General features: G+C 42.8%; 1 pseudogene; it reads right to left on the minus strand.

Moving 5' to 3' along the window:
• Positions 1–1,109: 1,109 nt before the first annotated feature.
• LOC113610753 (heterogeneous nuclear ribonucleoprotein K pseudogene) lies at positions 1,110–2,743 on the minus strand (annotated as a pseudogene).
• Positions 2,744–14,807: the final 12,064 nt, after the last annotated feature.

Genomic DNA, 14,807 nt, shown 5'->3' on the forward strand with positions numbered 1-14,807 from the left:
GGTTTGGCTCTTGCTCACTGAACAGGCCCCCTTCTGCCTGGAAATGGAAGATGGTTTTAAAGAGCCAGATCCTTCCCTGGAGTCTTCTACTTTCCACCCCAGGGAACAGAGTCAGAGTGAAGGTGGGGCGAGGAAGGGAAGGACCATGGCTTGGAACCAGAAGACTAGGGTTTTGTCTCTGGGTCTGTGCCTCATTCGTTGTGTGACCTTGGACTAGTCGCATCCTCTTTCTGGGCCTCAGTTTCCTCAACTAGAGAGTGTGGCTGGACCAGATGCTCTCCAAGATCCTTTTCTTCTAGAGGTGTATGACTAAATCTATCCCATGCCCTGCAACGTTGGACATGTGACAGGTATATATACATATAATTTTTTTTTCTTTAACTAGAAATACGAGCAAACCTGTCTCCTGCTATTTCAGGAAGAAGTCTCACTGACTTTTCAGCCCAGAGAGGGAAGAGAAAACCAAGGTGAAACTAATACCTAGGGGAGAGAGGAGGAACTCTCAGGCTGAAGCAGGAAGGGGGAGGGAATTCCAGGGTACAATTTGGAAGTACACTAGAATCAGAGATGGAGTTTTTTTTGTTTTGGTTTTTTTTAAAATATTTATTTATTTATTTGGCTGCGTCGGGTCTTAGTTGCAGCACGTGGGATCTTTATTGTGGCACGCAGGCTTCTCTCTAGTTGTGGCACATGGGCTTAGTTGCCCCAGCATGTAGGATCTTAGTCTCTCAACCAGGGATCAAACCCGTGTCCCCTGCAGTGGAAGGCAGATTCTTTTTTTTTAGGTTCACTAACTTTATTTAAAAAATCATAAAACATTTCTTACAAAAAAGCATCACATTCTGCACACCGCTCTGAATAGATGCCAGGGACATATGGACTATTGTTACTTTTCCTCCCTGTCCCACCCCTCCAGATGTTACAGCGACCACAAAGCAAAGTGTTCACAATAATTAGACGGGGGGACTTTTTTTAAACCACCAACAATGAACAAAAATTAAAATTCACTCTGCCGCTGTTTCAAAATTTCAGTGTTAGTTTTTGCATACCCTCCCCCAACTCCCAACCCTGTTTGTAAGGAACTAAAACATTTCATCTGGTGAACAGCAAAGATTTCACTACACCTCAAATTCAGAACACCTACGAGGTAGAGGAATGTTGGCTTTTTAAACGGAAGCAGATTTAAAAAAAAAAAAAAGATGCAGGACTCCTTCAGTTCTTCATTAGTCTTAGAAAAATTTTCCAGAATACTGCTTCACACTGTTCTGCAGCAAATACTGTGCATTCCGTATCTGGTCCTGTGTTCCTGTAACGGTAATGACCTGATCTTCGGACCCTTCTAAAGGCTCATCAATTTTGATTGAAGCTCCTGACTCCTGACGGATTTGTTTCATCTGCTGACCACCTTTGCCAATAATCGATCCAGCCAAATCTTTGGGAATAGTTACTTGTGTAGTAATAATAGGTCCACCAAGATCACCATATGAGCCACGACCTCCAGCATAGGAATAATCACAACCAGAGCCACCCTGTGGTTCATAAGCCATCTGCCACTCTGATGGGCTCCATGCATCTATTGCAGAGTCCCAGGTTTCATCAGCACTGAAACCAACCATGCCATCATAACGGTCTCCAGATCTCCCTCTTCTGTCATAGGCCATTAGATCTCCTCCTCTAGGTGGTGGTGGTGGAGGAAGAGGAAGATTCCGAACTCTGCCACCACCCGGGCCCCCTCGACCAGGAGGAGGTGGAGGAGGTCCTGGACAGGCTCCTATCATCACAATCTCTTCTGGATGGAGGCATGGGACGCCCACGCCGACCAGGAGGCATTCTGTCAAAACCACCTCTTCCCCGCATGGGAAATCCCATGGGACGTCCACAGCGGTCATCGACCATCATTGTAAAACCACCATAATCATAGATTTCATTGTAAAATTTGGGATCATAAGGCTGAGCATGTCCTTTGATGGGAGACTCTGATATAAGATCAACGATGATCTTTATGCACTCTACAACCCTATCAGGTTTTCCTCCAATAAGAACGAATCTGTCAGTGGATTGAGGACGACGTTCCTGGAAAAGCTTGATTGTTGTCTGAGTGTTCTCTCGAAGTTCTTTGATTTTAGCACCTTTGACGCCAATAATTCCTCCAGCCAGACTCTGATGAATCAACAGTCTCAACTCACAGTCAAAGTCGCTTCCTTTACAGTGTTGGTAATTTAAGCATTCCACAGCTTCAGATTCGAGCGGGAGCTGGCTGGTTGCAGTGGGTGATGGCAACTGCAGGCCCTCTTCCAAGGTAGGGATGATTTTCTTCAGAATTTCTCCGATTGTTTCAATATTAGCACTGTTCAGTATGCGCTCGGGGCCACTGCTGTCTGGGGCTGAAACACTGGCATTGTAGTCTGTACGGAGAGCCTTAATATTCTTGCCTCCTTTTCCAATCACTGCCCCAGCATTCTTGCTCTGCAGCAGAATGAGTAATTCAACCATCTCATCAGTGTTTCTAGATCTTTTAAAAGCTTGTTCCTCTTCCTATCTTTAGCAGGGCGTTTATCAAATCCGCCACTGGTTTCGGTGTTGGGAAGGGTTTCGTCTGGCTGTTCAGTTTCCATTTTCTTGTATTAAAGGGACACACCAATCAGTTATTAAATATATCCTTGCAGGGCAGAACTGAAGTGTTCTGGGCAGGACCAACTGACACCCTAGTGCTGCAGTAACCGGGCAAGGCTACCGTCCCTATCGGAAGGCGGATTCTTAACCACTGGACCACCAGGGAAGTCCCAGGGATGGAGCTTTTGAAAATGGGATGCCTGAGCCGTACTCCAGACCAATTAAATCAGAATTCCTGGGCATGGCCGTGTTGTAGGTGTAACAAACCCAGTTAGAAGTAGTTGGAGGAGTAATAGTTACAAGAGGAGACCTTTAAAAAATAAGATTGCAGTTATCAGCTGCCAGCAGACATTGTTTTGAGAATAGCTGGTGGCATCCCAAGTCTGACATAGCTCAGAAAACTCAAGTTTTGGCAATACAAGAACTTGTCTAAAATCACACCCATAGTGTCACCTAGTTATTTCCTTGGATGTCTGAACCACAGCTACTCCATTTTGACTTTTAATTGTAATTCTCTCCTTAATAGCCAAAGCAGATGTCACTGTTAATGATATTAGTGTTTCTCTGGGTATGAGAAGAGACAAGAGTTTGGGCTCATAAAATCTTCTCCTGAAAAGATCTAACTATCTGAAGGCTTGTTCTGCCAGTTTTTCCCAGAGCACAGCGTGCCTCATTCCTGATCTCCACCCTAAACTCCTTTCAGGGGGTGTTGAAGGTCAGCAGCTGCAGCGGCTCCTGATTTAATCTTTGTAGAGGCACATGGCAAGTGCCAATGGCAAGTGCCAATTTGTAGGTGACAGGGCCTCCTCGTGGTTACAAATTTAACCATGGTTTGGGAGGCATTTCATGACCATTTTGTCCCATGGTGCCAGGAATGCTCATTCCCAGGTCTGGCGAAGATTTTGCTGATAGGCTACTCAATGTACTATTATTGGACTAGGCCTTACAAGCAGCAGAAAGTCTCTGGACCACCTGTCTTACTAATCTCTTATGGTCCAGGAAAATATTCCCTCTTGTTGCTTCTTCCCATATCTAGAGTTACACTCTTACAATTATTGATCTCATATGGAACTATATATCATCATTTTATCAGAGGCTCAGTCATACATTTGGTAATGTAAGAAACAACAATTTTGTAAAATAGGCAATATAAAAAAAATATATAGCTAGCAGTATTAGTAAGTTCATAAGTAAGAATTAAGCCAAGAACTTCCATTAGGTGTGGCCCAATATATCCCAGGTCATCTGACTTAGTCTGTTCTGTACCAATCCTTATCTTTCAGGGAAATTATATATTGGCACTGTCCATAAGGCACCCAGCCCAGTTTCCTAGTATTACTAGACTGACTATCCTTAGTATGATTTAATTATCCCAAACATAGAGGAGCCTTTAAACTTAAATTACCATAGCCTGGTGTTAACTACATAAATCCATCCCATAATTGTGGGAGGTTTTATTCCTTGGCTGAAATTTTGCTTGTTGCTCTGATTGAGCTTGAGTAATAGAGGAAAATTCATATTTATGGCCAAGGTCAGAACAGGTATTATTAATTGGTTAGGTGAGGGGATCCCATCTAGTAATATCAATAGTGGTCTGGACATCACTTAATTTTTTCTCCATAAAGTCTAAAGAATATTGTGGCCACACTGTCAAAAATTTCCTAAGGACCAACCAATTAGAGCCTTGGAATGGAGAAATCTAGCAAGGAAACTCAGAAGTACTAGGCACAGGTAATTGGCCACAAACCCAACAATTGGACTGATTTTTAAAACTAGCATAGGATCATACCCATGAAAGGAAAACATTTGATTCATATGCAGAGGTCTAAGAAGTCAAGAAAACATTATAAATGATCATACAAGTCAGGTCCAGGATCTTGGGCTGTCTACTTCTGATGTCATCTTCTCTTCCTAGTGCAAGCGTAGTTTCTCCCCTGTTTGAATGTTGTTTTAAGGTGAGGTTGAGGTCAGCAGTCCTCTCTATAGGCCAGTCCAGTGCAGGGGCCCTGTTAGTGAGGTAGCCTGCCTAACTTATCTGCTAAAGCTGCTGGGAACCTAAGAGTTTCCAATCTCGGGAGGGAGCAGAGAGAGAGAAAATATAAATGTTTCAATTCTGGTTGCAAAAGTAATTTACCAAATTACTGTAAGCCATAATTAGTTTGAGGGGAAGATTTTCCTTACACCTGGAAAACACAGATTTAAACCAGTTAATTTTTCAGATAGAAACCATAAAAATTATAACCACATTTGTCAGTTCACTCAGTCCTATGTAACTAATCCTTTTTGTTAACAGCTTTATGAAGCCATCAGGTTTTTCATTAGGATTCTTCCATTTCTTACCCAGTTCAGCATTATGGTCTGAAAGTCAGAAACTTGTATTAATCCAAAAGTCCTTTCTATAAGTCTTATTGAAGAGGAAGCATTTTTGCAAAGGTATTAGGGTGAAACTGTAAGTGTCTATAATGACAAAAGACTTAAGAAGGCACATTTAAAATCTGATTACAATGCAATTGACAAAGTAACTTGGTTACTGTTGTGACATACAACACTTCAAGATAATAATTAGAATTATCACTGATAACATTTTACCAGGACATATCAGATCTTTAGGAATTCCATATAATTTACAAATTAACCTCAGAAATATTATCCAAAGACACATACTGAGACACATATACATATCCAGACAGACACAACGAGAGATCTAGCTTCATTTTCTAAACTTAGTCATGAATCAGATATCACAATATAAAACTCACTCATTTATAAATAACAGTTGGAATAAGAAAAATTGTAAAAGGCTTCGTTCCCTGTTTTTTTTCCCCTCAGTTTCAGGAATCAGAGGCAGTCTAGATAAGTGTTCCTGAGAGCCCGAGTCTCAAGGCACAGGGAGAGAATATCAGCTTCTCCTAGTAGGACTTGCTCCTCAGGGTCAGAATTCTGGGGGAAAAAAAATGTATTTTAACAAGCTAGCTTTCTCTAATTGCACATGCAAAAAAGAACCAGTTTTGCAATTTCAATAAAAGTTTTTTCTTAACCAGAGGAGTCGAAGCTGCCTTGAGAAGTGGATGTCTAGGAGTAGAAATGGGTAAGAGGATTTTGGCTGACATTGGTAGAGATGATTTCTCCTTTGCGTCCCCTACCCCAAACCCAGGAAATGCATAAACAAGACATTCAAAGTAAGATTGGTGTTTCCTTTGGATGTGACACATTGAGACCCATCTTAAGGTGGGAGCAAGGAGGCTCAGCAAGATAGGGGATTATGAGATCTTTTTCTTCAAATACCAGGGATGCTTCAGATGGGCCCCACATGAAAACAGAGGCCATGTTAGCTGTTACTTCAAAGGCATCACTCTGTACAAGTGGCACTTGGAAGGTTCACCTCCCTGCAGACTGCTGCATTTTGGACTTAGCACCTGGAGTGTTCCTGTTCCCTGTCCTGATTCTGACATTCTAACCTCATCCTCCCTGACTCCCTTTTCCTTTCCCTTCTCTTCACTTCCCTTGCTGTCAGGTCCTGTCCAACCCCCAGAAAACACTTCCTTCTAGAGCACTTCATGGATTCCCCTTTCATGATTTTAGTGCCCATTTCCCTCTACTGTTCAACATGTTCTATGACGACTGAGGATAGTGCTTATTTAATTAATTTTAGTTTGTTTTTTACTTATTTGTATTAGGTCAGAAAGGTCTTAAATCAGTTTAAGATTATTGGAGAACCCAAGCTCTATGTTGTGTTTGAGTTTGAATCTGCTAGAGCCACTTTTTTTTTTTTTTTTTAACTTTCACAGCCAATAAAAGCAGGAGATACACCCAGGGGTCTGAGATTTTTCTAACAGAAGGGCCTGTAGTTAGTTCATTTATAGCCTAAGTTAGCAAATTCCAGTTCCTTCAACAAATATTTTATATATTAAATGAATAATACATTGTTTCCAGGGCTTCCCCAGTGTGGAGACTCTGTACTTAACACTAAATAACCATCTCAAAAGGAACTCTGTATTAGTTTGCTCAGGAGTAAATGAGACAGAGGTTAAAATGTAAATAGGAGCTTTCTCCCACCTCTCTGGTGTCTTGATTCCTTATGCTCTAGAGATCCCTGGAATTTAAATATTCTTCCATCCCCTTTAATTTTCCTTTACTAAACTTCAAAGTAATTGATATAACAGTACTCTTCCCTGTAGTGTCTTTTCATCTTAATCAAACCTAAATCAAAGTGATTTTTTTTAGATATATAATTCCTATTTCCACATAGGGATACATGAAATGCAGCAAGATTATATAAATAAAAAGTAAAGTTTTCCCCTTGATGGGGACATAAAATTAAACGAGGAACAAGGCTACGATTAAAAACAAACAAGCAAACAAAAAAATCCACTATGGAATTCTATACTTTTGCTACAAGTACTTGTGTATTGGGTTTCCTGGCAGGCAAGGGGAAAAGGGACAACTAGTTAGTTACATACTTCATAGTATCTATGTGGTAAAAAATGAATCCACAGCTTAAGAGAGGCACAGTTAAAAGACCAGAATGACCCTGTGTAAAGTAGGGAGCCACCCCTTCAATACCAGCTTTGCAATAGACTTGGTGCCGAGTTTTGCATAGCATTTTTTTCGCGAAGCACAGCAGAGTAAAGGTGACTCTGCAGGAAGTGGTATTCATCCCCTGTTGGTCTGGTTTACACTTGGGTTAATTTTAAAATATCTGGATTGGATCATCTGGTTGACCTTCAAAGAGAGTTTATTACCAGAAAAAAGGTCTATCAGTTAGGATCCGGACAGTTGCAAGCAACAGAAACTCCAGCCCTACTGGCTAAAACAAAATGACGTTCTGTGTTCCTGGGACCAAAAAGATCAGCAGTAGTTTTAGCATCAGACAAGGGTTTACCTAGAACTTAAGTGCTCTGAACAGGCCTGGTTTCTTTCTCTACATTTCTCAGGATCACTTCCTGGGTGTTGGCTCCATGCTCAGACAGATCAAACAGCTCTCAGAACTGACAGCACTGAGAGTAACAGTGTGCTGTTACATTGATACAAATAGTTATAATGTTGGAAAATTTCTATGCTCATTGGCAAATAGCCACCATCCCAAGCTATCTGAGTAACCCCTAATGTGATGGTTAATTTTTTTTTTTTGCAATATGCGGGCCTCTCACTGTTGTGGCCTCTCCCGTTGCGGAGCACAGGTTCCAGACACACAGGCTTAGCAGCCATGGCTCATGGGCCTAGCCGCTCCACGGCATGTGGGATCTTCCCGGACCGGGGCACGAACCCATGTCCTCTGCATCGGCAGGCGGACTCTCAACCACTGCACCACCAGGGAAGCCCAATGATGGTTAATTTTATGTTCAACTTAACTGGACCAAGGGGTGCCCAGGTTAAACATTATTTATGGGTGTTTCCAGGTGAGATTAGCATTTAAATGGTGGACCCAATGGAGGTGGGATGTCATCCAATCCACTGAAGGCCTAAATAGAGCAAAAAGAAGGCGGAAGGAGGAATTCACCCCTTTTGCTTCCTACTTGCCTGCTTGAGCTGGGACATCAGTTTTCTCCTGCTCTTGGACTGGAATTTATACTACAGTAAGTCCCCTACATATGAACGACTTCCATCCCAAGAGCGTGTTCGTAAGTCCAATTTGTTCGTAAATCCAACAAAGTTAGCCTAGGTACCTGACTTTTACAGATAATGTCAGAGACATATGAACTAACTTACGTGATTGGACATGGGAACACACGTTCGCATCTTTGAAAGTTCGCAACTTGAAGGTTCGTATGTAGGGGATTTACTGTATTGGCTCTCTCATTCTCAGTATTTAGGACTCAGACTAGAATTACACCTCTGGCTTTCCAGCTTGCAGATGGTAGATCATGGGACTTCTCCACCTCCATAATCATGTGAGCCAATTCCTCGTAATAAATCTCTTCCTATATTCATGTATTCTATTGGTTCTTTTCCTCTGGAGAACCCTGAGTAATACACCTAGCCACACTGGACCTCCCTAAAATGCAACTAAAGTGTTAAAGCCCAGCATAGCCAGGAGCCTTTAAATCCTTACTTCCTGCACTGGCTTGTTCTGATTTTGAAAATCATCCCTGACTATATTTTCTCCTTTATATTGACTGGGGTGGAGAAGGTGTTTTCCCCAGCATCCTCAGTAAACGTCCTGAGTCTCAGTCTGATTGCATTAGCTTAGGTCACGGATACATCCCTTAATCAATCACTGTGAACTAGAAAGCATTGATTGGCCTAGGCTAGATTACATGTTCTATCCTTGACCCCACTAGTCCCAAGATAAGCACCTTGTCTGGGAGCAAAGTGGTGGAGCAGAAACTCATGGGCTTTAGAATCAGACAGATCCTGGTTAGTTCATTCATTCATGAATCAAAGCAGTGGGAATAAGGTACCAAACAAAACAGACCTAGTCCAAGCCCTAATGGAGACACTAAATGAGTTATCAGTTATCTAATGCTGTGTAACAAACCACTCCCAAACTCAGTGACTTAAAATCAACAACCCCTTTATTTGCTCACCACTGTGTGTGTCAGCAATGTGGGCTGGGCTCAGCTGAATGATTCTTCTGGACTCACTCCTGTGGCTTCAGTCAGCTTGTGGGGCAGCTGGGGCTGGTTGATCTAGGGTGGCCTTACTCCAAGGTCTGGCAGTAGTGGTTGGCTGGGCCAGGGTACTCCAGCAGGCTAGCCTGGGCTTCTTCACTTGACAGCAGTGTTTGAAGAAGGCAAGCCCAATGCACATGTGCTTTTCAAGTCTGTGATTGCATCATCATGCTAATGTGCCATTGGCCTAAGCGAATCACATGGCCATGCCCTGGAATCATTATGATGAGAGGCTTCCCAAGAACGTGAGTATGGAGAGACATGATCAATTGGGGACAGACTGTAACAATCTTCCACAATCTGTAGTAAACACATAAACAAATGACAAATTTTGATTACTGCTCTGAAGGAAGAGAGCAAGATGCTGTGAGAGGATTATAGGAAGGCCCTCATTTTAGGTGGTAGTCAGGGCAGGCCTTTCTGAAGAGGGTCATTTGCACTGATATCTAAAGAAGGAGTAGCCACATGAATGCAGGGAAAGAACTGGAAAGGAGGACATCTATGACCTTGCTAATCCAAGTGGTTCCTGGACCAGCAACATTGGCATCACCTGGGATTTGTTAGCGAAACAGTAACTCAGGCTCTGTTCCAGGCCTGTTAAATCAGAATCTGCATTTTTTTTTGCTTATGATTACCCTTTTTATTTTTTGAATTTTATTAATACAGCAAGTTCTTATTAGTTATCTATTTTATACATATTAGTGTATATATGTCAATCCCAATCTCCCAATTCATCCCACCACCACTCACCCAGAATCTGCATTTTAACAAGACATACGTGTGCCCAATAAACTTTGAGAAGCTTGTGACTATCAGAGAGAAGGCAGAGGTGTAAGAAAGAGGGAAGGAAACAGCACAGCTAGCTGGAGACACTCAGGTGCGTTCCTCAATCCTAAAGTTTCTACTGTGACCTGGCTACCAGGCCAGGAGAGACCCTTTCTCCACTGCCCTGGGCCCCACCAGAGGGCCCCATGTTCACAGCTCCGCGGTGAGAAGGGCTTTGGTTCAGTGGGCAACACCCAGAGGGAAGCACCCGAAACCAGAGCTCTGCTGGCCTTGGCAGGCACTTGCCCTCTGATAGGAAGGGACAGTACAAATGGGGCCTCTGTTTATGCATACACAGTTCCAGGTGGGAGGGAGGCCAGTTATGGAGCAGCCAGTTCTGGGGCACCCTGATAATCCCTGGGAAGGCCAAACCCTCAAGGTTGCTTGGTGCTCTGGCCCCTCACTGGGTATGGAATGTGATGATGAGTTTTCAGGTCCCTTCAGCCATAAGGCTACAAAGAAGCTTTCCTGGGGGGCAAGTGGGTGGTATTCAGCTGTCATGGTAGAGTGATCATTTGTCCCATTTGCCCATGGCAGTCCTGTTTACACCTGCTCTCCTGGTGTAATGATTAATAATGCCCCCTCTCACTCTGGTTTGGATGATAATTAGGGTCACCTTAGTTATAGCCCAATTTTGATCTCCAGAACCAAGGGAAGGTGATTCTGAAAGAGCACTGGTCCAGGAGTAAGAAATATGGACTCTTGTCCTGCCCTACTGCTGACAAGCTGGGGGACCTTGGGCGAGTCCTCTCTGGCTGCAGCTGCCTCATCTCTGAATTGAGGGGGTTAGATCAGACAGGCCTCTTCTAGCTGGGGAGTTAATGAATGTGAGACATGGGTCCCTGGGGGTTCTGGCCCAACAATAGGTTTATGAGGACATTGTCCCTTCTCTAGCATCTTTGACTCCACGGCCTCTGGGGACCCTGCATTCTGCTAGCTCTTCCTCCAGGTCCTGCTGTCTGTGCCCACAGCTCTCAGGGGCCCTAGGCTGGTGTCTCTGCCCAGGGTTCTGTGTCAACAGGGCTTCGCTGCCTGTCAGCCACCTTCTCCTCCCCTGCACTCCACCCTAGGGGGACCCTTCTTTAGCCTGCACTTCCTTATTGTGTGATGTTTGGGACAAACAACTAAATCACCTGCAATTGAGTCTCCACCTGTCATGGAGGATAAGATGTCAATATTGTAGGGTTAGGGATAATGTTCATAAAGTGCCCAGCTCACCAAGTTATTACTCACCAAGTTATTACTAAGCCTCACATTCCCCCATCTTAATGTTAATGCATCATCTCTTTCCATTTTAAAATTAACCATCTGCTAAAGGGTCTTAACAGAGTTGTCTGAGAACCAAAGGCAGTGATGGACAGACAAGTGTGAAGGCACAGAAGGTCACTCCCTGTAACTTTCTGTAACTGGAAGGGTCTGTGAAACCTCTCATTCCTCAGCCCCACCTAATAGACTACATGTTCCACCTGTCACTGGCTGGTGCACGGGGTGAAGCCTTACGGGCCCTTGAATCCCTGAAAAATGACCACATAGCTTCGGTAATCTTTATTCCCATGACATCATATTGCTAAACTTAACTTTCTTCTTACTTGCTCCTTTAGTCTTGCTTTCGGGTGCTTTGCTCCAGCAAAAAGAATACCAGCTCTTCAGTCTGACACTTAACTAACCCTTCTTATCCCCTCAGAACCCCCATTTCCTTTTTTCCCCAGCTCATAGAATCATGAGGGTTATAGGAGGTGGTTTATGAAAAGGATCTGTCTTATGGCAGGACTCAATAAATGGAGGCCTTTTATCCTGTTATCTTTCTCCTTGCTGAGAATAAAGAATTTTCTCTGGGGCGAGACAAGGAAGCAAGCCAGAGTTTCTAGTCTCTATTGCTGCATAATAAATGATCTCCAAACTTAGCAGTTCAAAACAATTTTTTTTCTCATGATTTTTTGGGTCAGAAATGTGAGAAGGCTCATCTAGGCGGTTCCTGCTGGGGGTCTCCCAGGCAATTGTTGAATGGAGCTGTCATCATCTGAAGGCTCTGCTGGGCTGGATGTCCAAGATGACTCTCTGACTCAGCTGACTGTTGGCCGGGAGCTCCATCTGGGACTGTCAACCAGACTGCCTACATATGCCTGTCCTGCATCAGGGTAGTTGGACTTCTTACACGGGGACTGACTTCCTCGCCAGAGCAAGCATCTCAAGGGGACCAGGCCAAAACTGCCTGGCTTCTTATGACCTAGTTTTAGAAGTCACACAGCATCTCATCTGCCATACTCTATTTGTGGAAGCCTGCCCAGATTCAAGAGGAGGGGCCATAGACCCCACCACTCCATGGAAGGATTGGCAAGGTTATATTGTCGATCAGTGTGTGGGATGGGAGAAATTGACTGATGAGAGCATCTTGGGAAAATACAATCTGTCACATTCCCCCCAATTCATATGTAAATCAGGGCTGTTATCATTCATAAACTACAGAAGCTGGCTCTGGTTAGCTTAAGAATAAAAAAAATTTGGACACCTTTAGGGCTCATAGAATTGATGGAGGCTGGAAGGCCAGGATTGGCAAATAGGCCAGAAACAAGGAGGTCTGGAGGCCTGGGCAGCAGGTATGCACATGAAGGAGGAACCTAAGAACTATGCAGTCTAATTACTATAGCCCACCACTGCGACAATAAATACAACCACTAGGCACTCAGCTTCCTTGCAGTCCTCTGAAGAGCAAAGCCCAGGAAAGGCGAGTTGATGGGTTGAGTCACATGCTTTCCTCTGCTTGGGCCAGTGTAGACAGAGAGAGGACCTATTGGTACCTTTTGCTTTCATACTGGGAAGTTGGGCTGTCCTCCACAGAGACTGTACACAGTGGGAGATTCTCCAGAGGAGATGTAGGGTGCTATAGGACAGTGTGGAGTACGTGCTGGAGATCCCCAAATCACAAGTGTCCACCAGAGAGCCCACCGACTCCGACACCCCTCTGTAGTGATTGATGTCCCCAGTATGGAGAAGGAGGAACAGAGAGCTGAAGCAGATGCTCGGAGGGAGCAGAATACTGTCCTAAGGATTTAAAGGGCTGTCATTTAGAGGAGGATTTGATTTGTTCAACATGGTTGTAGGACACACTTTTTTTTTTTTTTTTTTTTTGGCGGTACGCGGGCCTCTCCCTGCCATGGCCTCTCCCGCTGAGGAGCACAGGCTCCGGACGCGCAGGCTCAGCGGCCATGGCTCACGGGCCCAGCTGCTCCGCGGCATGTGGGATCTTCCCGGACCGGGGCACGAACCCGTCTCCCCTGCATCGGCAGGCGGACTCTCAACCACCGCACCACCAGGGAAGCCCAGACATACTTTTGCCCAACATCGGAAAGAACTTTCTCTTAAAATTTTTTTAATTCTATTTTTAATGTTTTGAATATGCAATACATTCATTGAAAGAGTATTAAAAGGAATGCAGTGAAAGTCTCCCTCCCACTACTTTTCCCTATCCACCTACTTCTCACTTTATTCCCCACCTCCACTCCAGATACTCATCTTAATAGTGCCTTGTATACGCTCCCATAGGTTTTAAATTTCCTTTTAGATTTTTTAAATTTATTTTTAGTTGTGATTAAAGTATACATAACATAAAATTTACCATTTTAACCATTTTTAAGTGTACAACTCAGTGGTATTAAGCACATTCACATTGTTGTGCAACCATCACCACCATCCATCTCCAGAATGTATTTCATCCTCCCAAACTAAAAATCTGTACCCATTAAACAATAACCCCTCATTCCTCCCTTCTCCAAGCCCTTGGCAACCATGATTCTACTTTCCGTTTCTATGAATTTGCCTATTTTAGGTACCTCATACAAGTGAAATGATACAGTATTTGTTCTTTTGTGTCTGGCTTATTTCACTTAGCATAATATCTTCAAGATTCACCCAGGTTGTATCATATGTCAGAATTTCCTTCCTTTGTAAGCTTAAATAATATTCCATTGCTTCATATATTCTGATGGTCTGTTATTAGATGCATATATGTGTATAATTATTATATCTTCTTGCTATATTAAAGCTTTTACAGATAGATAATTCCTTCTTTGCCTTTTATAAATTTTTTGATTTAAAACCTATTTTGTCTGATATTAGTATAACCACCCCTGCTCTTTTTTGGTTACTATTTGCATGGAATGTCTTTTTCCATCCTTTCACTTTCAACTTATTTGTGTTTTTGGATCTAAAGTGAGTCTCTAGTAGACAACATATAATTGGATCATGTTTTTTTTTTTAAGCCATCCTACCAATCTCTGTCCTTTGATTCAAGAGTTTAATCCATTTACATTTAAAGAAATTACTGCTAAGGAGGGACATACTTTTGTTATTTTGCTATTTGTTTTCTATATGCCTTTTGACTCTTTTGGCCCTCATTTCCTGCATTACTCTCTTCTCTTGTATTTCAGTTATTGATGTTAGAAAACTACATCTTTATACATTATGTGTCTAAAACCATAGACTTAACAATTTATTTTTAATGTACTAGTTTCTTAAATCATATAGAAAACAAAAACTGGAGTTACAGACCAAAATTATAATAATTCTAGCTTTTATAATTGTCCATGTATTTATCTTTAGGAGAGATCTTATTTCTTCATATGATTTCAAGTTAGTGTCTAATGACCTTTCATTTCCATCTGAAGCACTTTTCCTTTAGCATTTCCTGCAGGGAAGATCTAGTGGTAAGAAACTTTTTTTTCCTTTTAAGAATTTATTGTCAGAAACAACTTGAAAAGG

Source organism: Aethalodelphis obliquidens, unplaced genomic scaffold, assembly GCF_003676395.1.
Source record: "Aethalodelphis obliquidens isolate GAN/ISIS:26980383/991018 unplaced genomic scaffold, ASM367639v1 scaffold65, whole genome shotgun sequence".
NCBI lineage: Eukaryota > Metazoa > Chordata > Mammalia > Artiodactyla > Delphinidae > Aethalodelphis > Aethalodelphis obliquidens.